This window comes from Aquarana catesbeiana, linkage group LG04, assembly GCF_042186555.1.
Source record: "Aquarana catesbeiana isolate 2022-GZ linkage group LG04, ASM4218655v1, whole genome shotgun sequence".
Classification (NCBI taxonomy): Eukaryota; Metazoa; Chordata; class Amphibia; order Anura; family Ranidae; genus Aquarana; species Aquarana catesbeiana.
The window spans coordinates 622,270,308-622,294,184 of NC_133327.1; the positions used below are offsets into that span (position 1 = coordinate 622,270,308).

Sequence of the window (23,877 nt, forward strand, 5' to 3'; positions counted from 1 at the left end):
CTAGTGGTTAACCCCTTCACTGCCAGTGTCATTTACAAAGTAATCAGTGCATTTTTAATCGCACTGATCGCTGTATAAATGACAATGGTCCCAAAAATGTGTCGAAAATGTCCGCCATAACGTCGCAGTCACAGAAAAAAAAAACCAAAAAAACACAATGTTGTTTGGGAGCCACGTCGCGCGACCGCGCAATTGTCAGTTAAAGCGTCAGGAAGGGGGTAAAATCTTCCAGGGCTGAAGCGGTTAATGCCATTTTGGTTATTTTGTAACTGCAGCTTTCATGAAGATACTGCCTGGTAGTCCTGCCATGAAGGGTCTTGTTCAGGCACTTCTTGTTATGGGGCGACAACTGTTTCTCATTTGTGCTTCTGCGTGGTAACCCTGTCACATGCACCCCTGATTGTTGTGCTGACACGCATTGCACAGGAGCTGACCACTGTTGTCACTCTGAGGGAGTTGAAAGTCCACCAGTCCAAGTCCAATGTGTCAGGCTGGAAAGAATACATGTAGACAGGAAGTGGCTGAAAGAGACTGAAGGAGATAGCAGCACAATGATGATGGGGAATAATAAAGACTTTATTAAAGAAATCATGCTGATGGTTTATAATATACATGGAAATGGAGTCAGTGTAGGAATATCCACCACTCCTTCAGATTTGCACCCGCCCATCAAAGCGTTTTGATATTTTAGTTTTTTTCTCTCAAAAGCCGGCCCACTGCTTCTTAAGGACTGAGGGCTCTAGAGGGACGTACTGAGGCAGGGTGCTTTGATATTTGCCAGCCCCTCCCATAAGTCATGATCTGCCTGCATTGTATAGAAAAGAGAGAGAACTGGTGATGTCACTGACCCTAAAATAAGGTGTGAAATGAAAACTGGTTTCCACTTTTATTGGGGGAGGGGCAAAAAAAAAAAAAAAAAAAAAAAAAAAAACCACACCACACGGTATATACAACTGCTACACAAGTCTTATTGTAATTAAATGTAACTAAATGCTATTAAACATTACCTTTCCTTTTCAATATGCAGACCTAATTCTCTGCAAAATGAAATGCAATAGGGATACCTGGAGGCATTCTGTACACAAACAGAGTACAAAACTCCCCCACATATTTCCTGCTTGTGTGATTGGCTTACTGATTTTCCCAGAAGTCTGCACTAAAGCCAGCCATAGACGGGTATGTATGGGCAGGCAGAATACCCTAGTTGATCGATCAACCAAACTGTCGGATTTTACATGCGATTGTTGCTAGCGGCTGTCAGCAATAATAACTGTGTAATCCTGACGGGGGGCAGATTCCCCTAAAAAGAAGGGGGAGACCTTGAGATTGAAGGCAGCAAGAGGTTTTTTTTTTTTTTTTTTTAAATATTACATATACATATATATATATATATATATATATATATATATATATATATATATATATATATATATATATATATATATATATATATATATATATATATATATATATATATACACACACACATACATACACACAACTGTCAGCTGGTTTACTTTTATTTCTATTAGTTTTTACTCAGCAGTGGACGGACATACTTAAGCTATTATGCGTGAGCTTCCCTAGTCACTAGTAAGGTCAATGTGCCACAGTAGGGAATGTTAATGAAATACAACGTACAGAATGTAGCAAAGTGCCCATGTCCCCCACCCCCTCCTGCCCATTGGGAGTGTTTTGGAAATTTTGCAAGCTGTAAATAATTGAGAATAAAGCAAAAATTCACAATATGGGGTTTTCTTGGCTCACAGCTGCATATAATTTCATGCTAGACGGTTTATATAAATGGTTTAGCAGCTAGTGATATTTACTTTTTTTTTTTCTTGCTTAGAATAGCAGGGGAAAATCTATTACATGGATGTTTATTGATGAAAATACAGGAGATCGGTACTATAAAAAGATCTTTTAAAAGATAAAACCCTGTTTAGCCCAGTTGTATATTCATTAGGGCTGAACTCTGGGCACAAAAACCTCCATTTAGATATATTCCTCAATAGCAACAGAGAATATAAATACCTAAGTGTGCACCAAATGCCTTTTACAAACTAATATCTGAGTTTGCAAAATAGCAGTGGCATCACTGTGCTGTATATAGCCTGTGGATAGAGCAGAGCTGTGGGAGGGGCCTAGCAGGCCCCACCTACTACAGGCTGCCTACAGAAGACTACAGGAGGGGGCGGAGACAAGACCAGTCATCCTGCACAAGGTGAGAGAACAGCAGAGACAGGTCTTTATTACAGGAAAGTGTCACACTAGCTTGTTTCATAGATATGGAAGAAATACACAAAGCACACCAAGATTTGAAAAGAATATACAGTACATGCCTCTTGTATTTAGACAGTATCTTTTTAAACAGCGGGTGGTCAGCTTTAACAGATTCGCTGCGAGATCACTTTTATGGGCGGCAGGAGAGTTCAAAGCCGTTAGTAGTAGCGGAATCTCTCCGATTCCCCGGATGGATGGGCAGGATGCCCACGTCAAACGTCACTTCCCCTTTTATTATTGTTGTTTTTAAGTGTAAATGTGAGGTCTGAGATCTTTGACCCCAGATATCACATTAAAGAGGCCCTTACCTGCTTATTTCTATTACAAGGGATGTTTACATTTCTTGTAATAGGAATAAAAAAAAACCACCACACACACACACACACACACACACACACAACAGGGACAGTGTAAAAGTGAATCAAATAGGAAAAAATAAAAATTAAAGCACCCCTCCGAGCTTGCGTGCACGCCCACATATGTAAACTGTTTTCAAACCACACATGAGGCATCGCTATGATCGTTAGCACGAGAGCAATAATTCTAGTGCAAGTCCTTTTCTGTAAGTCAAAACTGTTAACTTGTTGAAATTTTTAAACGTTGCCTATGTCGACAAATACGTGTGACAAAGTATTGCAACAATCTCCATTTTATTCTCTAGGGTCTCTGATATATTTTCTAGCAAAAAAGTGCTAATTTTAACTTTATAAGCAACAAGTGTCAGAAATAGACTTTTAATGTCCTTTTAGAAAAGTTTTGTTTTTCTTCCATGCTGCAACTTGAATTTTTTTTTTCATGTTTTGTCTTATCGAATAATATCGAATGACCTGTCAGGACTAGCACTCAAAATCTGTGTACTAATGCCCCGTACACACGATGCGAAAATCGTACAAAAAAAAAATGCCGCATTCGAATGGATCGTACGATAATCGGATCGTTAGTACAGAGCTTTCGAGAGCCGATCAGGACGGTTCATCCGATATTATTCTATCAGACATGCACGGAAATTTTTTTCGTAAGATGCCAGATCGTACGATTTTCATTTAATCGGTACTGCCATCGTTCGAAAATGCAATACAAATGCATTACAACACATGACATCACTTCCGAATTTTTATTCTGTTGTACGGGAATTTTCGGGACTTTAGTAAACTCAAATTCGACGTGAGATTAGCATGCAAAAACAAAACAAAACAAAAAAAAAAAAAAACAGGACGATCATTCGTCCGATAATTGGATCGTGTGTATGGGGCTTAATGATCAGATTATCGAATAATTGCTTTGAACGGGGTATTTGTTATTATTATTATTTTTTTTATTGTGCATACGGGCCCTAAAGAGTAGGTTCACATTTGGGTAGGTTGGGAACGCTCATAAAAACTGCTCACATTCCTGATCTGCAGGTAGAAAACTCTGCTCTTTAGCAGACACGTGTGGAGGGGGGGGGGTTTGGGGGTGCTATCACTACTTGCGCCCCCAAACATCACAAATGTGGCACAATTTCAAAACTCAGCGTGGCGCCATTAAAAAAAAAAAAAAAAAAAAAAAAAAAAAAAAAAATACTTGGGAGACCTCTTTTCCTGTTAACCGAGCTCCATAAGGTAACTCTGTTAAAGGGACACTAAAGGTTCGTGTTTTTTCACCTTATGCATTAGGGTGAAAAAACACCTGTTCATGACCAGCCCCCCCGTTTTACTTACCTGATCCCTCGAATTTGTCCCACAGGGATGCACTCTCTCGCTGCAGGGGGTTCTCAGCTCTTGATTGGATAGATTGATAGCAGCGCAGCCATTGGCTCCCGATGCTGTCAATCAAATCCAATGACACGGCCGTCGGGGGGCGGGGCCGAGTCCTGCATTCATAGTCTATGGATGCCGAATGCTGGACTCGGGAGCGCGTCCACAAGGTTACCCCCGGGAGAGAGCTTCTCCCAGGGGGTTATCTGATGTGGGGAGGAGCCGAGAGAGCCGCCGAGGGACTCCAGAAAAGCAGGATCAAGGCTAAAAAACGCGCTGCACAAAACGAGCTGATATACATTTTTTTTTTTTTTTTTTTTTAAATTAAACAAAAGAACCTTTAGTGTCACTTTAAACAAAAACCAACAAACCCTAAGCCCTGTTCACATTGGCACAATTTTGACATGCGATTTGACATGTCAAATTGGATCCTATTTCTGGCAATAGGAGCATTCGGTGCGACGCCAACTTTGCGGCGCCGCACCGATTTCCAAAAGCTATGCTATGAGTAAGCACTTGGTGTAAGCGTGAAACGCGTCAGCTATTCTTGTACCACCCCACAGTCGTGTTTTGTGTACCCCATGATCCTGTATTTTGAATAAAAGACGGATTTATCCATTCCGGTGTGCGGCTATCCAGGTCTTCTTGTTCTCTTCTACTTGCATCAGCATTTAGCCACCACCTGGGGCTCTTCTCTTCCTGGAGGTAATGAGACACAAGTACTCTGGTTTAAGCCCCTCTTTGAGCGGAGGATCCCATATCATCTCGTTTAATTTCTGGATTTCCAAAAGTAGTTCCTGCACTACTTTTGGCGACTTCGGGGGATGATTTCAATAGACATCTGTCCAGGAGCCTGCACAGATGTCTTTCAAGTCGCCCCCCCCCCCCGAAGTCGGACTGAAATGCGGCTTTAAAATTGCGCAAGTTCAGATTAAGGCCCCTTTCATACGTGTGGACAGTATGTCTGTATTTCATCCATCCGTTTTCGGATGAAATACGGACATACATGCATCCTTATGGGATAGCGGGTGTCAGCGGGGGAAAATCCAATTTTTCTATCCGTCTGCAGAGCAGATCGGATGAACATGGACAGACGATCCGTGTTCATCCGATGCCCCCCATAGGGGAGAGCGGAGATCTGACAGGTCGGTCCCTGCACACTGTGCAGGGACCGCCCTGTCTTCCGCCGCCTCAGCAGGGATCAACGGAGCGATCCCCACTGAGCAAGCGGATGTTCACGGGGCGGATCATCACGGATCCGTCCCGTGTGAAAGGACCCTATCTGCCGATTTCAAAGCTGTGTTTAGTGTGAACGAGGGCTAAAACTCGGATAGAGATGAGCAAAACACCTCCTATCAGCAGTACAAAGTATACAGAATATTACTTTATTTGGCTACATAGAAAACATTTTGTATCATTTCTTCTTCTGCAAAGAAAAAAAAAAAAAAGCTAAATATAAACACACTACTCAGTAGTTCTAAGGCCTCATGTACACTGCTGCTGCTAAACGGACATTTAGGCTTAATGTACACGGGACGTTTTTACAACTCTCCTGAACGATTTAACTTGACAGATAATAATCCACGTTTAAAATGTCCGTTTTGCCGTGTTTACATGCCGCGTTTGCGCTTTTATTTATTTTAAAATTCTTTTTTCAAAATAGCCTAAAATGAAAAAACGCCTGTAAACAAAACGCGGCTAAGCACAAGTTACCGAGTTTAGCGTAGAAAAGCCCATAAACGCAACTGCCTAAAATAAAAATGACATTGCACGAACCTGTGTACATGTACACATAAGATAACATTGGATGAGTTCAGGGGCAGCTGAAAAAAGCATCTAACTGCCTCTGAACGTCCATTTACCAGCAGCAGTGTACATGAGGCCTAAGAGCTGGCTTGTCAACCCAACCCAAAAGTAAGGCCATTGGTATGGAGTTGATCCTTTTTGTGGCTAGAAAAGCCTCCATTGTTCTGTCCACTGTTCTGGAACGGCTTAGCACTAGATTTCGGAGCGTGTCTGTGAGAATTTGTACCAATTTAACCAAAGACCATTTGTGAGGTCAGGTACGGATATTGACTTGGCTTTCAATCAATGCTCCAACTCACCCCAAAAGGTGTTCACTAGGGTAGGTCAGGGCTCTGTGCAGGACACTCAAGTCTCAAGTCAAACCATATCTTTATTTGGCTGACTATGTGCACAGGGAACAGTCATGCTGGAACAGAAAAGGGCCTTCCCCAAACCGTTCCCACAATGCTGGAGGAACACAATTATGTACAAAGTCTTTGTATGCTGTAGTATTAATGGTACCCTTGGAAAAATCTGAACTCAATTTGGAGGAATGTTCACAGGCCTTCGGCCATAGAGTTTTGGCCACATGGTTTCTAATTGCTGAGCATCACATTAGGCTTTTCAGCATGTAAGTGTAGACTTATTAAATGGCAGATATAAAAACTTAAAATGCACACACACACACACACACACAAACAAACAAGGCACAGCAGGTAGTCCTGTGGACATCTGCAGAGTGCACCAGGGAAGGGCGGTCAGGTGTTGCAGAGTAGATTAAGAAAGGGGCGTTCTGAGGCCCTCAAACACATAGCCACACCCCTGCCATTGACGTCACCCCATTGTCACTTCCTGGCGTAATCACGCTTCCAGTATGCTGGTGCGTTCCACGCTGGTTCTAAATAGCATGCTCACTTCTGGCCATTGTCTGCAACAACTCTACATGTCCCGACAATGCTGCCATGGCGAACTCTGCATAGGTTCCACAGCCACTACTCTGCAATACCTGGCCGTCTCCCTGGTGAACTCTGCAGATGTCCACAGGGTTACCCGATGTGCCTTTTATTCATTTTTAATATGCAAGTGTGTTTTACCTTTTTATATGTGCCGTTAATAAAAGTCTACACTTAGATGGTGGCACCGCCTTTTGAACCTTTTACACTGCACAAAGTACAGAGGATGTTTCCTATACTCTAATCAGAGGAGCTGCAGCCATCCATAGTGAATATTGGACCTTATGGACTATATATTGGGCCCCTTGATATAGATACACATTTCCCATTTCCCCTTCCTTCTACCATAAAATATTATTTCTCTTTTACGTGCGTGCTTTTTCTGCTATTCTTTTTTTAAATAAAGTCTGAGTTCAATCTAATAGAACAGGGTCAAAAGCTAAAACACAACTCCACCACACACCGCACCCGGATTAAAAAACAAAAAATAAATAAAAAACCCTCAACAACCCCACCGCCACCACCACACTCAAATGTGGCCAATCGGAAAAAAAAAAAAAAAAAAAAAAAATTCATAGATACGAGCAAACTTTTACAGAAAACAGAAAAACCTTCAAAAGAATAGAGCATGAAACAAAGCTGTCCTCACACATCTTGGTAAATGAGCTCCGGTTTAATACCGCAAACAGCACAAAGAGGACGGTGTGGCTTGGCACCCAGCTGCGTGTACCATTTATTTTCCGTGTCTGTCCTCCGATATGCTGGTGAGACCTCTATGTAGTCAGTCTGTCTGCACATACACGCACAGGCCCGGCTCCGCTTATATTACGCTCAGTCTAACATAAAAACACACATTTGTCATCCACCTGCAGGGAAGGAAACCGTCTCTGGAATGTACAACCGTTCCTGTTATAATCGCCAAAGTGTTTGTTTAGAATATATATTGTACACTTAACATCAAACATAAAGCTTCCACTTCCAGCAGAGGTAATGAGTCGGTCAACAGTAAGTGAACTTAAAACATACTTGGGAGAAACCTAGATCTCTACTCAGACTAATTGTTATAATAAAAAAAAAAAAAAAATATTAGGGAAGGAAGGACTGACTAGATGGACCATTTGGACATCTCCTGCTGTCACTCTATCTTAAAAGTGCTGCAAGTAGAGAAAACCCATCTGCTGATCTACCAGAAAGCTCCTACCATGCTGTATTGAGCCGCCAATGCTGTGCTTCTGCTTCACTGAAAACACAAGGCAGTGTTCTTTGCCTTTCCCCATACTTCCCTGCTAGACTACAGAACGCCTTCCCCTTATGTTATGAAGCCAGGAAGAGCGGAGGTGTTCTGTAGTCCAAGTCAAAAGCAAGCAGCCTACAATGACAACACTGTTCCTCTATAGATACAGTACAACAAGTGAGCATTATCACCCTAGGAGAGAAGTGTGTTACTTGCACAATCACCAGCCATCACGTACATTAGTTATGGCTAGCTGTAATATTACTTTTTGTTCTTGGGTTCAGATGTACCTTAAAAAGTTGAAGTATAGCCAAAGCTTTTTTGCCATACTTCTCTCTGCAAGACAAAGAACCAGCTGATAGTAGACTATTGCCCGCTAACAGCTGTTATGGCAGAGCCACACCAGGCTCTGGAAGGATACCAACAATATTGTCAGGATCTACCTTACTGCCTGATTGACAGCCAAGGTTGAGAGCTGGAGCCAGCTGTATTTGCCCCCTCCCCTGCCTGGGGCTCCACTGAGCGCTGGAGGAACAGAATGGAGTGACCTGCAGTCATTGCTCTCTGCTTGGAGCAGATCGACAACTGAGCTATCAGCCGTCATGTAATCCCTCAGTTCTTGTTCTTAGAACCGACATGGGACATTTGCAGCATGGAGGTATGTATACTTTTTTTTTATTAAACCCCAACTTTTCCTTTAAGGCATACAGTGGAACCTCAGATTACGAGCATATTCCGTTCTAGGAGTATGCTCGTAATCCAAAGTACTCTCATATCAAAGCGAGTTTTCCCATTGAAGTCAATGGAAACGAAAATAATTTGTTCTGCAGGGACTTCAATGAGATGCAATACCGCATGCGGCCAGAGGCAGGGGGGCGCCGGAGAGCCTCAGAAACGGCCCGAGGACACTTCGGCTGACCTCAGCAAACCTCGGAAAGACTTCCTACCCAAGATTTGCCAAGGTCAGCCATGCTGTCCTCGGGCCTTTCCGTGCATTCCCGAACAGCGCAGATCGGCGACGATCGGCTCCGGTGCCCCCCCACCTCAGGCCAAAAGCAGTAATGCACACCGCTTTGGCATGAATCGTGCTCGTTTTGTAAGGCAACACTCGCAAACCGAGTTACGATTTTTAAAAATACAGTGCTTGTATTGCAAAACGCTTGTTAACCGCGTTACTCACAATCTGAGGTTCCACTGTATTTAAACCCAAGAATTAAAAATGTAATGTACTTCTGCTTATGAGACATTAGATAAGGTGGTTGCATTTGCTATCCTCTTTTCAGGCTCAATTATTTTCACCTGGTGATCCTGCCAGTAACACACTTCCTGTCTTAGAGTGACAATGCTCACTCACTTTACTGTATCTATGGAGCAGCAGCACTGGTATACAAGGATGGGAAGTATGTTAGGACAACAGAATGCTTCCTCCTCTCCATAACACTGGGAGGGGGTTGGGGGAGGTGCTGCAGTTCTTAGAGAGAACAATGAACAATGCAAACTGGTAACAGTCAACACCGAACATTATCAGCTCACTGGACTAAGGGCAGGATCAGATTTTTTTTTATTATTTTTTACTTTCCAAATGAATATAAACATGACAAAATGTTCTCAATGCTATATTTAACAGGCCATAAACAGAGAAAATCAGAGACGTTCATTGTTAAGGTTTATATACACCTTAAGGCTGGGTTCACACTATTGTGAATTGGATGTGGCTTTCTCCACATCCAATTCGCATGTCAGGAGATTGTGACCAGCTCTCTATGCAGAAGAGTCCTGTGCATCTTCTGGTCTGTTTCAGGTCCGAATCCAGCCAAAAAGTCGGGCCCGATTTGTCCCTGAAACGGTAAACAAGGACGCACCGGACAGCAATGTGAACCCAGCCAAAACAAGGCAGGTACAAACACCCATTTACCCTGCTGAATCTATTCTATACCATACAGAAAACAACAGAGCGGGTTATAGTACAGGCAAGAAACAAGGCAACACCAAGGACCCTTTCCACACAGGTGTGCTGTGTTGACACACACTCATTAACCACTTAAAGACCCAGCCTTTTTATGACATTTTTCATGTCACACTGTTTTTTGCACAGCAGTTTTCCAAAGCTATTTTTTGGAAAAACCACCTTTAATAAAAAAAACAAAAAAAAAAACAAAAAAAAAAAACAAAAAACAAACAAACACACACACACACACACACTTTTTTATAATATGAAACATGATGTTACGCCAAGTAAACTGTTACCCAACATGTCATGATTTAAAACTGCGCGTGCTCGTGGAATGGCGCCAAACTTAAGTACTTAAAAATCTCAATAGGCGACACTTTAAAAAGGTCTACAGGTTACTAGTTTAAAAAGGTACAGAGAAGGTCTACTAAAATAGTGTTAATTTAGTTGATGAATTTAATGTTGGTTTATGAGAGGGTTAAAGCAGCCAGTTTATACACACAGCCCAGATGGGGGCGCTCTACAAGAAGAGGGCAGGGCAGCGTACCTGTGAGGAATTCCCTGGGTCTATTTTCATCTAGGTGGTCAGGAATCTGCAGAAGAGATCGCTCCAATCCGTCCTGACATCAGACAGCGCAGGCTCCTGGGGAACAAAAGAGGAGATATTTTACAGTGAGGCCAGGGGGTACCATCTTCTCTTACATGGCGCAACCAGGGACCTGTCATGGCACTGCCAGGAAGACAGCCCAAAGCATACTGTATGTCTATTTCATGAGAAGAGAAAAAAAGAAGTGTATTTGAAGATTTAGATACGCTAACAAATTGAAGCCAAACTCATGCTGACACTTTATAAGCAGTCACAGCAGAGGCATCACTAGGGGGTGGCTAGCGAGGCTATAGCCCCCAATCTGGGGCCCATAGCCCCGACTCTCTAGGGCAAGGGTCGCCACCTGGTCCGCCACTGCTGAATGCAGGCACCCGGCCCACGGACATTATCACAGGGCTGGATGGGGGCGGGAACCACAGGAGTTAACTTTTTCCATTAAACAGCAGGTAATTGGTTGCAATCCTAGCAACCAATTACAAGCCTGTTAATGTGAAAAGTTAACTTCAGTATTTCCCGCCCCCATCCAGGCCTGTGATGCCGATCTCAGATGCTCTGCTTGCTGTACACCTGTGTAAGGTAGAAGAATTCTACCTACACAGTGTGCGTTTGTGTGGTGGGGTGCAGGGGACAGAGGACACTACAGTGGGGTACAGAGGACACTGCAGTGGGGTGGAGTGCAGGGGACAGAGGACACTACGGTGGGGGGTGCAGTGCTGGGCACTGGTGAGACTGGGCACTGGTGAGGCTGCATAGATGGGCACAGCTGAGCCCTGCATTCTTTATGTAGCCAACTCCTGAGCCCGGGGGCTCTCTGGGGACCCTGATGTAAGGATGGGGGGGGGGGGGGCTCTCTGGGGACCCTGATGTAAGGATGGGGGGGGGGGGGGGCTCTCTGGGGACCCTGATGTAAGGATGGGGGGGGGGCTCTCTGGGGACCCTGATGTAAGGATGGGGGGGGGGGGCTCTCTGGGGACCCTGATGTAAGGATGGGGGGGGGGGCTCTCTGGGGACCCTGATGTAAGGATGGGGGGGCTCTCTGGGGACCCTGATGTAAGGATGGGGGGGGGCTCTCTGGGGACCCTGATGTAAGGATGGGGGGGGGGCTCTCTGGGGACCCTGATGTAAGGATGGGGGGGGGGCTCTCTGGGGACCCTGATGTAAGGATGGGGGGGGGGCTCTCTGGGGACCCTGATGTAAGGATGGGGGGGGGGGGCTCTCTGGGGACCCTGATGTAAGGGGGAAGCCGCACTCAGGTATGTAACAATATTAAATCCTTTACATGTGTATGCCCACCCAAGCGTATGACTTTTTTTACTTCGTTGCTATGGGCTCTAGCCCCGGATCTTTTGTAGACCTAGCAACGCCCCTGAGTCACAGCAAACAGTTTTTCTTATTGGGATAAAGATTTTGCATGAATAAATAAAAGCTGATCATTGTAAGCACCTCTGCCAGTGTTAAAGTATAACTAAAAGGCAACACTTTTTTTTTTAAAGTTTTGGATAGAGTGGGGGAGGGATTAGAACACCGGTCAGCTTTTATTGCTGTCTGTGTTTCCGTTAGAGAGGATGAATCTCCCTATTTATCTTGTTTACTATTATCATTGAAAGTAATAGAGGAGAAATCTCCCAATGGGGACACAGTTCTGGTGACCTGGGCCCCTTTGCAGAGGGTTTCCTCTCACTTCCTGTTTTGGCTATGGGACAGGAAGCGAAGGGAAATCTCCCCATTGGGATAAAAATCTGACAGGGGTTATAATCTTCCCTTACTCTATCAAAAATAAAACCGTTTTGCCTATAGTTCTATTCGGTTTGTCTCAGCCATGTAAAATGATAGATTCTGCTGGAGAGCTTGTGCTTTTTGGAAAACAGACTTGCTGGCTGGTTCACCAGATGAATAGAAGAAAAAAAGCCTCAGTGATACTAAAATTTATTTTTTTTAAGAAAAACAAAAAACACAAACATTCCTCCTCTGTGCAGTGGATTATACTTAGTTATACTTACTTACCTCCTCTTTGCAGTAGTTTTGCACAGAGCAGCCAGATGCTCCTCTTCTTGGATCCCTCGCTGGCGCTCCTGGCTCCTCCCCCCTGCTGGGTGTCCCCACAGCAGGCAGCTTGCTATGGGGGCACCTGAACCGAGCTGTAGCTCTGTGTGTCCATTCAGACGGAGCCGTGTTTCGTGGTGTGGTCTCTCTCTCTCTCTCCTCACTGACTGAAGCAAGAGCCAATGACACCACGCTGCTGTCTCAGCCAATGAGGAGGGAGAGCCTTGGGCAGCTGAGACACTCCTGCAACATCACTGGACAGAGATGGGCTCAGAGAAGTATTAGGGGGACTGACGGTGCAGCTGCACACAGAAGGCATTTTATCCCAATGCATAGAATGAATTAAGATAAAAAAAAAACCCCACACAACACTTCTTCTGACAACCACTTTAAAAAAAAAGAAAAACAAAACAAATGCAGCCACCATATGTAAGAATTGGTAAGCTGCAATATAATAAATGCTTGCTTAAGGCCCCTTTTACACGGCTTTCCAATCAGGTGTGCCTGTCAGTTTTTCAGGTGGACCCGATCGGACGCTCCATTCACCCCATTGGGGGAGCAGATGTCAGCGGTGACATGTCCGCTGACACCCGTTGCTATCTGATCCGTGAAATCCAGATGGATGGAGGTCCTATTTTTCATCCGTCTGACGGATCAGATCCGATCGGATGAAAAATGGACAAGCGGTGGAGACGGACCTGTCATCCACCTGCTCAGCGGGGATCAGTGGAGCGATCCCTCACTGAGCAAGTGGAGTCCATCAAATGCATGAGCCCATGTGAAAAGGAGCCGAATACTGCTTTACATTTTTTGCTATGAAAGGGGGAACAACAAGCATTTGGGGATAGCACACCGCCAGGACCATAAAAGTAATGAGGCGCCTATAAGGCTCCCCTGATCACTTTTACATTACAGCCAGGAGCCGGCAGAAGAAAACAAATACAAGCACACAGCGGCTACTGCAGAGGCAAAAGTGGTAAATATTAAATGTCCAGTCAAAGCGTAGCGGTAAAAATCCAACAAGGATTCTAATTCCATACGGGGCTCTGTTACGGAGATTTTGCCCTCACTATCCGTTCTGCCGACAATGGTTTTACCAGACAGGAAGTGATGTAAGAGACCCAGACAGCAATAAAAAAATAAATAAATAAAAAAAGCTGACAGGGGTTCTAACCTTTCCTTCTATAAAGAACATACAAACAAAAAACACATTTTTAGTCCTGTGTTGTAGATCTGCACGATTCTGACTAAAATGAGAATCACGATTTTTTTGCTTAGAAGATAGATCACAATTCTCTTAAGATTCTCGCGGCGTTTTCATTTTTTTTCATTTTTTTTTTTTGTTTATTCAATTCCCAAAAAAGTTTGAAAGACTGCTGGGCAAATACAGTGCGACATAAAAAATTGCAGCAATTGCCATTTTCTTCCCTAGGGTCTCTGCTAAAATATATATAATGTTTGGGGGTTCCAAGTAATTTTCTAGCAAAAAATATTGGATTTCAACTTAAGAAAGAAGTGACAGAAAAAGATTTAGACTTTAAGTGGTTAAACTTCCTGCATTTACAGGTTCTTGAAAACTTGGCAGACGGCCAGGATTTTTTATTTACAAACAGAAATTTATCCCTTTGATCTAAGGAGAAAGAGTTAGTTACAATGTTTCATATTAAAAACTTGGCAGACTGCCTGGATGTTTTCTTTTGACAGCTGAGTGAGCAGATAAGTCTCTCCACTTGTTATATGAAAGAATCTGCAAACTCTGCAACAGAGATCGTCAGCGGGGTTGAATCGAAATCGCAATTTAACGATTAATTGTGCAGCTCTACTGTGTTGGTGACTTCCCCTCACTTCCTGTTTGCGTTCTCAGAAGTGAAGGGAAATATGTTAAAAAGAGCTCCTGATATAGGGAGAAACCCGACAGGATTTCCAATCTTTCCACATTTGATTTTTTTTTTTCTATTTTGTCTGGATTCCTGTCATGAGCAAAACACAGAGACTGCCATTTGCCCTCTGCTCATGAAAGTGCTGGTTGCCTGGCTGTCACATGATTGGTTCGCTCTCTCTTCTGTGTCTGAGACCTGGTTCACGCTGATGCGATACAGGAAACACAAGAGTCGCTGAGTTTCCTCGCATCACATAGCAAATCGCACAGCGTCCATGAAAAAAATTTATGACTCAAATGCAGGGTGGATAAAAAAAAAAATTTTTTTTTTTTAATAAATACATATTTAAAATAGGATTTTTTCATTTAAATCTGATTTTTTTAATAAAATGCTTTTGGAGTAAAAATATAAACGATAGATGATTTCTATTAAAGATGCATTAACAATTTAGTTTATTCAGCATGAAATGGAGCTTAGTTATGTAGTATGAGGCTGTATATTCTGCAATATGTACATTTTTGGTAAACTCATTCCATGAATCCAAGCTCTGCAAGCTGAGATAACACGCACTGCATTGATGCATTCACACAGTTTCACAGTAACCATGACATAAAACAAAAGTTCAGGAATATTCCTTTATCCTATTGTTTTGCAAACCTATGTACACTACAAACCGTATCATTAAATTGGTTCTGATATAGCTGTTTTACTAACCTGACAGCTTATTATTCTAAATAGGAAACCTTGATTCTGTTTACAAATATTAAAGATTCTAACTACCAGCAACAATAAGTCCTTACGTTTTAAAGAGCACCTGTCATTTCAGATCCATCATGGCAGCGCCCGTTAGCGGACATCCATTCACCTGCTGTGGCCACGTCCCTCACCTTGTTGTGTCACCTCCATCACCAGCCGTCCCATTAAAGTGAATAGGACTGTTGGTGAGTCAACAGCGGGTCAGAGGAGGAGCCACTGCGGGACAGAGATGACAGTTCCTCTATAAAAATTATGATTTAAATCAAGCCTTTTTACTAGCGATTTAATTCAAATCCACCCTGCTCAAATCGCACCACACAGATATCACATGTGATGTGCACATTACTGGTTTACGGTAAAGCATCAAAAAACACACTGGACCACACTGAAATTGCATCAAAAACACACCAAAAAAGCATCCAGACTGTGATTCTATGGTGTGAACTGGCCCTTAGGACCACTTGACCCCAAACTCCAGCGAACATTTTATAATCAGTTACAGCAGTTGTATTTCCTTTTGGGATAAAGGCATTACATAAATAAAAGCTGATCATTGTAAGCACTCCTGTCAGTAGTAAATGGCTTGCCTCAACCCTGCAACTGCTACATCTGCAGGAGATTTTGTGCTGTTGAAAAATAAACAGACTTACCGTCTGGATCACCACTTTAAAATAAAACAAAGAAAGTCTAAAAAAAGGAAAAATGAACACAGCCATCACATCTAAGCTGCAATATAAGAAATGTTTGCTTTTGAGTTTAACCACTTCACGCCCGCGAAAGACGGCTACAGCACGGGCTTCCTTTGCTGGGAGGGCGTACATGGATCCTGTGATCGAGCTGACTCGGCTGTTTACAGATCGGGGTAAAGGGCCAATCACAGCCGGCCCTTTACCATGTGATCAGCTGTCAGACAATGACAGCTGATCACAGGATGTAAACACAAGCCGGTTATTGGCTTTTCTTTCCTCGCGCTGACAGCATGAGGAGAGAAGAAGAAAGTCGATAACCGGCTTGTGTTAAAAGGAACATCTACACTGATAATCAGAGAACAGATTATCAGTGCTGCCAATCAGTGCCACCTCATAAGCGAAGGAGAAAAATTATCTATTTGCAAAATTTTATAACAAAAATATGAAAAATGTTTGGTTTTTTCTTCCAAATTGTCTGTATTTTGTTTGTTTAGCTAAAAATAAAAAACCCAGCAGTGATTAACCACTTCCCGCCCAGCCCATAGCAGAATGATGGCCGGCAGTGGTTCAGTTATTCTGGCTGGGTGTCATATGATGTCCTGCAGGATAACATGCCGCCGCGCAGCGATCAGTGGTGCTGTACGTCACTCTGACACACCGCATCGCCTATGACGGAGGCTCCTTACCACGTGATCAATCACAGCGTGAACCAGGAAGTGCCGGTACATGGCTTTCCTCGGTTCGTGCGGAACAGGGAGAGCCGATCAATGGGTCTGTGTTGATAATCAGCACATTGATTACCAGCAAAGCCCCATCAGATGTGCCACCAACAGTGCCCATCAGGAACAACTGTCAGTGCCCACAACAGTGCCAATCAGTGCCCATCAGAAAAACCTGTCTGTACCTCATCATCAGTGCTGCCCATCAGTGCCACCTGTCAGTGCCCATCAACGTTGCTGGTCGGTGCCGACATTTTTTTGGGAGAAAAAAAAAAGGGGGGGGGGGGGTTCTTGGTATCTGTTATAAAATTTTGTTTTCTCCTTCACTGAAGGGCACTGATATGTAGAATTGGTGGGCACTGATGGGACTGCACTGATAATCAGCTCCCCGATGTAGATGTTCCTTTTAACACAAGCCGGTTATCGACTTTCTTCTCCTCTCCTCATGCTGTCAGTGTGAAGAAAGAAAAGCCAATAACCAGCTTGTGTTTACATCCTGTGATCAGCTATCATTGGCTGACAGATGATCACATGGTAAAGGGCCTCTCTGATTGGCCCTTTACCCCGATCGGTCATCAGCTGATTCCACTCGATCACAGGATCCATATACGGCCTCCCAGCAAGCGAAGCCGTGCTGTAGCCGTCTTTCACAGGTGTGAAGTGGTTAAACCCACTATCAGTGCTCATCAATTCTACATATTGCCCTTCAGTGAAGGAGAAAACAACATTTTATAACAGAAACAAAGAAAACCTCTTTTTTTTTAATCAAAAATGTTGGTCTTTTTTAGTTTGTTTAGCAAAAAACAAAAACCCCAGCGGTGATCAAATACCACCAAAAGAAAGTTCTATTTGCGGGAAGAAAAACTAGTTTGGGTACATCATTGTATGACCGCGCAATTGTCATTCTAAGTGTGACAGCGCTGAAAAATGAAAATTGGCCTGGGCAGAAAGAAGGGTAAAAGTGCCCGGTAGGAAAGTGGTTAATACCTCTGTAAGTTGTAGGGACATCAGAGTTACACTTAAAGGATCCTTCCATCCATCTGACTACAGACAGGAAGGAGCCTGGAGCTGTGCACACCCCATACACACACCTTGTAGTCTCTACAGCACTGTGTACAGGTCTGCCACCGCTCCCCATAAGGAACTACAAGTCCCAGCCTGTGATTGGAGTACCTGCAGAGAGAGTGCAGTGTCCTGGCTTCCTCCAGTCCTCCTCATCCCAGCACACAGCCACCCGGCTCCTCCTCCTCCTCCTTCTGTGCTCCCAGTACAGGAAGCTCGGGATTGCTTCCTGTGTCCTCCTCTCCGGCTCTGCTCCCGGCTATGGCAGCGGGCTCCGCACAGACCCCGCCCACAACCGCTGCTGGAACACCTGCGAGCTGCACCAATAGGGAACCGGGGATGGCAGAACAATGAGGGCCCGAGGGAAGGGTGCAGAGTGGTGGTGGGGTGCGGGGGTGGAATGTACTAATTAGCTCGGGGTAGGGGGGGTCACACTCAGCACCTATGTGATCGGCTGATGACCTGATAACCACTCTATAGGATAGACTAGAGAGACAGTCCGGGTACATAGTGATCACATGGGACACAGCTAATGTGTGCTCATGTACTGCCATCTAGTGGTAGAAAGGGGAACAACCCCCTACCATGATCTACCAGTTATTGAAGGGGTTGTAAACCCTCAGATACAACTTAACCACTTCAGCCCCGGAAGGATTTACCCCCTTCTTGAACAGAGCACTTTTTGTGATTCGGCACTGAGTCGCTTTAATTGACAATACGTGCGACGTGGCTTCGAAACAAAATTGACGTCCTTTTTTCCCCACAAATAGAGCTTTCTTTTGGTGGTATTTGATCACCTCTGCGATTTTTATTTTTTGCACTATAAACAAAATAAGAGCGACAATTTTGAAAAAAATGCATTATTTTTTACTTTTTGCTATAATAAATATCCCCAAAAAATATATTAAAAAACATTTTTTTTCCTCAGTTTAGACCGATACGTATTCTTCTACATATTTTTGGTTAAAAAAATCGCAATAAGCGTTTATTGATTGGTTTGCGCAAAAGTTATAGCGTTTACAAAATAGGGGATAGTTTTATGGCATTTTTATTAATTTTTTTTTTTTTTTACTAGTGATGGCGGCGATCAGAGATTTTTATTGTGACTGCGACATTATGGCAGACACATCGAACATTTTTGACACATTTTTGGGACCATTGTCATTTATACAGCAATCAGTGCTATAAAAATGCACTGATTCCTGTGTAAATGACACTGGCAGTGAAGGGGTTAACCACTAGGGGGCAGGGAGGGGTTAAGTACGTCCTAGGGGAGTGATTCTAACTGTAGGGGGAGGGGCTGTGTGTGTGTCAGTACACTGATCTATGCTCCGATGACAGTGAGCAGAGATCCAGTGACAGTGTCACTAGGCAGAACGGGGAGATGCTGTTTACAACAGCATCTCCCCGTTCGTCCTCTCCGTGAGGCGATCGCGGGTATGCCCGCGGTGATCGAGTCCACGGGACCTGCGCAGCCGTGCCATTCTGCCAACGTATATCTACAGGAGCTGGTTGGGAACTGGTTAATCTTATCAGAAACTACATAACACAGGCAGCTAATCGCTGCCTGTGAAAGTGCACTTACTTGTGTAGTTTCAGTAAAAATTGTCTTTTTATCTGCGATGACGTCATGCGCGATTGCACAGCGTGCTGTTTCCTTAACGGCATGTATAGTGTGCCGTATGTTTATTTCCTGCATGTCTGGAATGGACAGTGAGCGAGATTCCCCTCTGAACGGCACAGAGGAGAAGTCTCGCGATGCTGAAAATATTCTAACCTTCCTGATACTCCCCCTTGGTTACGACGCTACCGCGCATGCGCGAGATTTCGGCAGTGATACGAACTAAGGGCGGAAATGACGTCCGCATCAGCTTCGGAAAACATTACTAAGAATGGCGCGGGCGATACCCGGAAGAGACAGCAAAATAAAACAGAAAAAAAAGGTACTTCTAACGCTCATTTAGGTGTAATTTATATATTGATTGCTTTGCAATGTTAAAAAACATAAATATTAGAAAAATAAGATTTTTTTTGGCAGGGTTTACTTCCTCTTTAACCACTTCAGCCCCGGAAGATTTTACCCCCTTCCTGACCACTTTTTACAATTCGGCACTGCGTCACTTCACGTAACTGACAATTGCGTGGTCATGCAATGCTGTACCCAAACTAAATTTGCGTCCTTTTTTTCCCCACAAATAGAGCTTTCTTTTGGTGGTATTTGATCACCTGTGCAATTTAGATTTTTGTGCTATAAATAAAAAAGACCGACAATTTAAAAAAAAAAACAATATTTTTTACTTTCTGCTATAAAACATATCCAATAAAAAAAATGTAAAAAATCGAATTTCTCCATCAATTTAGGCCAATATGTATTATGCTACATATTTTTGGTTAAAAAATCCCAATAAGCATATATTGATTGGTTTGCACAAAAGTTACTGTGTCTGGGATAGATTTATGGACTTTTTTAAAATTGTTTTTACTAGTAATGGTGGCGATCAGTGATTTTTAGCAGGACTGCGACATTGCGATGGACAAATCTGACACTAAGTGACACTTTTTGGGGACCAGTGACACCTATATAGTGATCAGTGTTAAAAAAAATGCACTGACACTGTATAAATGACACTGGCAGGGAAGGGGTTAACACCAGGGACGATCAAGGGGTTAAGTGTGTTCCTAGGGACGGATTTCTAACTGTGTAGGGGACGGATGCACTTGAGGAAAAGAGAGATCCGTGTTTGAGCTTAGCTGAAACACAGACCTCTCTTTTACACTGTGACAAAACAGCGGTCTTACATAGGCAGACCGCTGTTCTTTCTTTCTTTTGAACGACCGATGGGTCCCGGACCCGGCGATTGGCTCCTGCTGTCCCCAATCCCCAATCACAGGGGGAGCGGCGATCCGGGGGTGTGCGCACGCCCCCTGGATCTTGTGCACAAAAATCACGTACCTGTACGTGATTTTGCGCAGCTGGGCCACCCTGCCGCAGTACATATGTGGTGGGCAGTCCGGAACTGGTTAACTGACAACTGCCCGGTCATGTGACACTGTATCCAAATAACATTTATGTCCTCCCCCCCACAAATAGAGCGGATTTTTTGCACTATAAACAGAAAAAGACCCACAATTAAAAAAAACAAAAAAAACTAAATTTTTTTTTACTTTCTGCTATAAAACATATCCAATAAAAAAAATTGAAAAAATCTAATTTCTTCATAAATTTAGGCCAAGATGTATTCTGCTACATATTTTTGGTAAAAAAAATTCCAATAAGCGTATATTAATTGAGTCACGTGAACGTTATAGCATCTAGAATTTATGGGATATATTTATGGAATTTTTATTTTATTTTTTGTACTAGTAATGGCGATGATCAGTGACTTATAGCGGTACTGCGAAATTGTGGCGGACATTCTGACTTCTGATGAGTGGTTTCAACCACGAAACGCGTCAAGCCACATGGGATGCCAACACACATTAAAACCATGAATCACCCAAGTATGATACGCTAATGATATAAGTATTGCACGCTACCAATGTTGGACAGTATACAAACATACTGACGTACTTTTATTACCAAAACAAGGATGGGTCATTGGAATGGACTGCTTCAATGCTCATGCATGTGTGCATATGCAAAGTACTCATGTTATGTATATATATGAAATTGTCTTTTAATACTTCTCTTTACATTTTTGTAATGTGATATGTTTACAGTTTGATTAAACTAACTCTGTATTTGACTGTATTTTATGACATTCTGACACTTGACACTTTTTGGGGACTAAAAAATATGCACTGTCACTGTACTAATGACACTGGCTGGGAAGGGGTTAACATCAGGGGCGATCAAAGGTTTAAATGTGTGCCTAGCCAGTGTTTTACTAAACTGTGCTTTTACTAGGGGAAGAGATGTAATTTATTCCCTGCTTTGTAGAGACACAAACTCAATCCCTTTCCTCCTGTCAGAACAGCGATCTGCCTTGTTTACATTGTTCTGTGTCCCTGCCTGGCGGTCGGCGGATGCCGGAGGACATCGAGTACCCTGCATCCACAGATCGACTTCTGTTTTGTGTAGTCACAGCAATAGCGAGCCACGGCGCGCATGCGCTTCCCCTACCCAGAAGTGTCCGATCACATATACTATACAGTAAAACCTTGGCTTGCGAGTAATGTGGTTTATGAGTGTTTCGCAATACGAGCTGTTTTTTTTTTTTTTTAATTCTGACTCGATTTGCAAGACGAGCAGGATTCAAGCCTCTGGGGTGTGCAGTACTGCATGTGGCCAGTGGTGCGGGGGCGCCAGTGATGCTCAGAGACACTCAGAGATGCTTGGAGACCCAAGTGTCTCTGAGTGGTCTCAGAGCTTTTACGAGTGTCTCCATCGTCCCCCCACCTCTGGCCACAGGCGGTACTGCAAACACTAGCGGTGACACTGGAACTAATTATCTGAGTTTCTATTGATTCCTATGGGGAAACTCGCTTTGATATACAAGTGCTTTGGATTACAAGCATGCTTCTGGAACGAATTATGCTCGTAATTCAAGGTACTACTGTATATACGTGATCTGGCGCACAGGTGGTGCCTTGAAGCAGTAAAACTGCTATAGGGCAAACCTGAAGCGGTTAAAAATATAGAAAAACATACAAAGTTTTCCACAGACATAAAGCAGTAAGACCAAAGTGACATGATAAGTGAGCATATCAAAGTTATTATCAACAAGCAATCACAGAAATGTCCATGGAGTCAAGACCCCGATGGGCCCAAGAAATAAAAACAATCTTATGAAAGAAAACAAACAATAAAAATAATGTAAAAAAAAAAAGAGAATTTTTTTTTTTCAAAAGAGCAATAATACAAAAACCTCCAGCACACCCACAAAATATGTGTAGCAATAACTCCATTAGGAGCTGCTGATTTTTATCGGGCTGTTGCCGCCACCCATTACCTGCATTTTCACCACATCAGGAACCTAGAGTCCATGTTGAGCTTTGCATCCACAACGTATGAACCAGTCACTTTCGTACTTTTTCCAATGCTTTAATGGGAGATAAACGAAAGAAGTAGCAGAAAAGGGGTAGAAGAGAAGTTGCAGGGAAGTTCAAATACCTTTTCTGTCTTTGATCATTTAGTACTTGAATATCTTAAGGACCAGTATTCCTTCAGACCCATATTTAATCTTTTGCTCACCTGGATAGGCCTCTCTCACTGACCTAGCAGCCGGAGCGTAGCACGAACAAGAAAAGTCTCTGCCACAGACTTGAGAAGAATAAAGTAACTGCACGATCCTCTGCCACAGGATGTAGTAGTTTTAGATGAACAGCAACACAGTACCAGAACCTTTAAGCCGACCCGGCAGTACTATGTGGTAGGTTGACTTAAGATGCGTCCTCCAATTGAGTTACCAGGCCCCTCTCCAGACCAGCACTCCGCATGATCCTTCCATGATGGGTCCTCCCCTGGATTCTTCTCAATTGTCCAGCTTCTTCCCGCAGGACAGACAGCACAGGACCATCTCTGCAGTAGTAGTAGTAGGCCCCAGACAGACTTCTGGGCCCACCCACACGCTGCAGCAACGGAGCCCGGAGGACCACGAGGTAGGACTCCTAGCACATACCTGTCGGCCAGGAGGGCCAGCAGGTGGAAAGAAAGAGACCAAGAAATATGGCATCTGTCCCTTAAATACCCCTTCCCAGAATGCACCGCAGGGGACAACCGCTGTCGAGTTACTTCTGGGAAAGAAGAGCACTCAATACACCTCAGCCTGCTGCTTTCCAGCTCCGTTCTGTAGTGACACCAACATCTACAGGCGACGGAGTGGAACTGCACGCAACACAACCAAGGCTGGAACAGAAGCTAATTTAGCCATAGATTAAATCTGAACTATATACAGCACAGACGACCCACTAAATTTACATATAAGCGGTAGATTGAAAATCTACCAGCGTGGGGGAGATGGGCGGAGCCTAGCGGAGCAGACATGCATTGTTAGAGCTCCGCACCGCTGAGGAGAGAAGAGAAGGACAAAGCGGAGCCTGCAGGCTCAAAAGGTATCCATTTGAACCTTTTTGCCCCAGGGAACAAACTGTGAAAGTTTGGGCAGGAAATATGGTACTGGGAGGAAACCGTGGCAGAAATAAAAATCACCTCACAAAGAGCTCACAGGCACTCACTG

The 23,877-nt window shown here is 43.6% G+C and overlaps 1 protein-coding gene across 1 annotated transcript in view; it reads right to left on the bottom strand.

The window, feature by feature from the left end:
- DISP1 (dispatched RND transporter family member 1) overlaps positions 1–17,944 on the bottom strand; it is a 110,254-nt gene extending 92,310 nt beyond the window's left edge. Inside the window, 2 exon segments of the mRNA XM_073628316.1 lie at positions 10,490–10,585; positions 17,810–17,944. The gene's annotated coding sequence lies outside the window, so the exon portion shown is untranslated.
- Between the last annotated feature and the right edge of the window lie 5,933 nt (positions 17,945–23,877).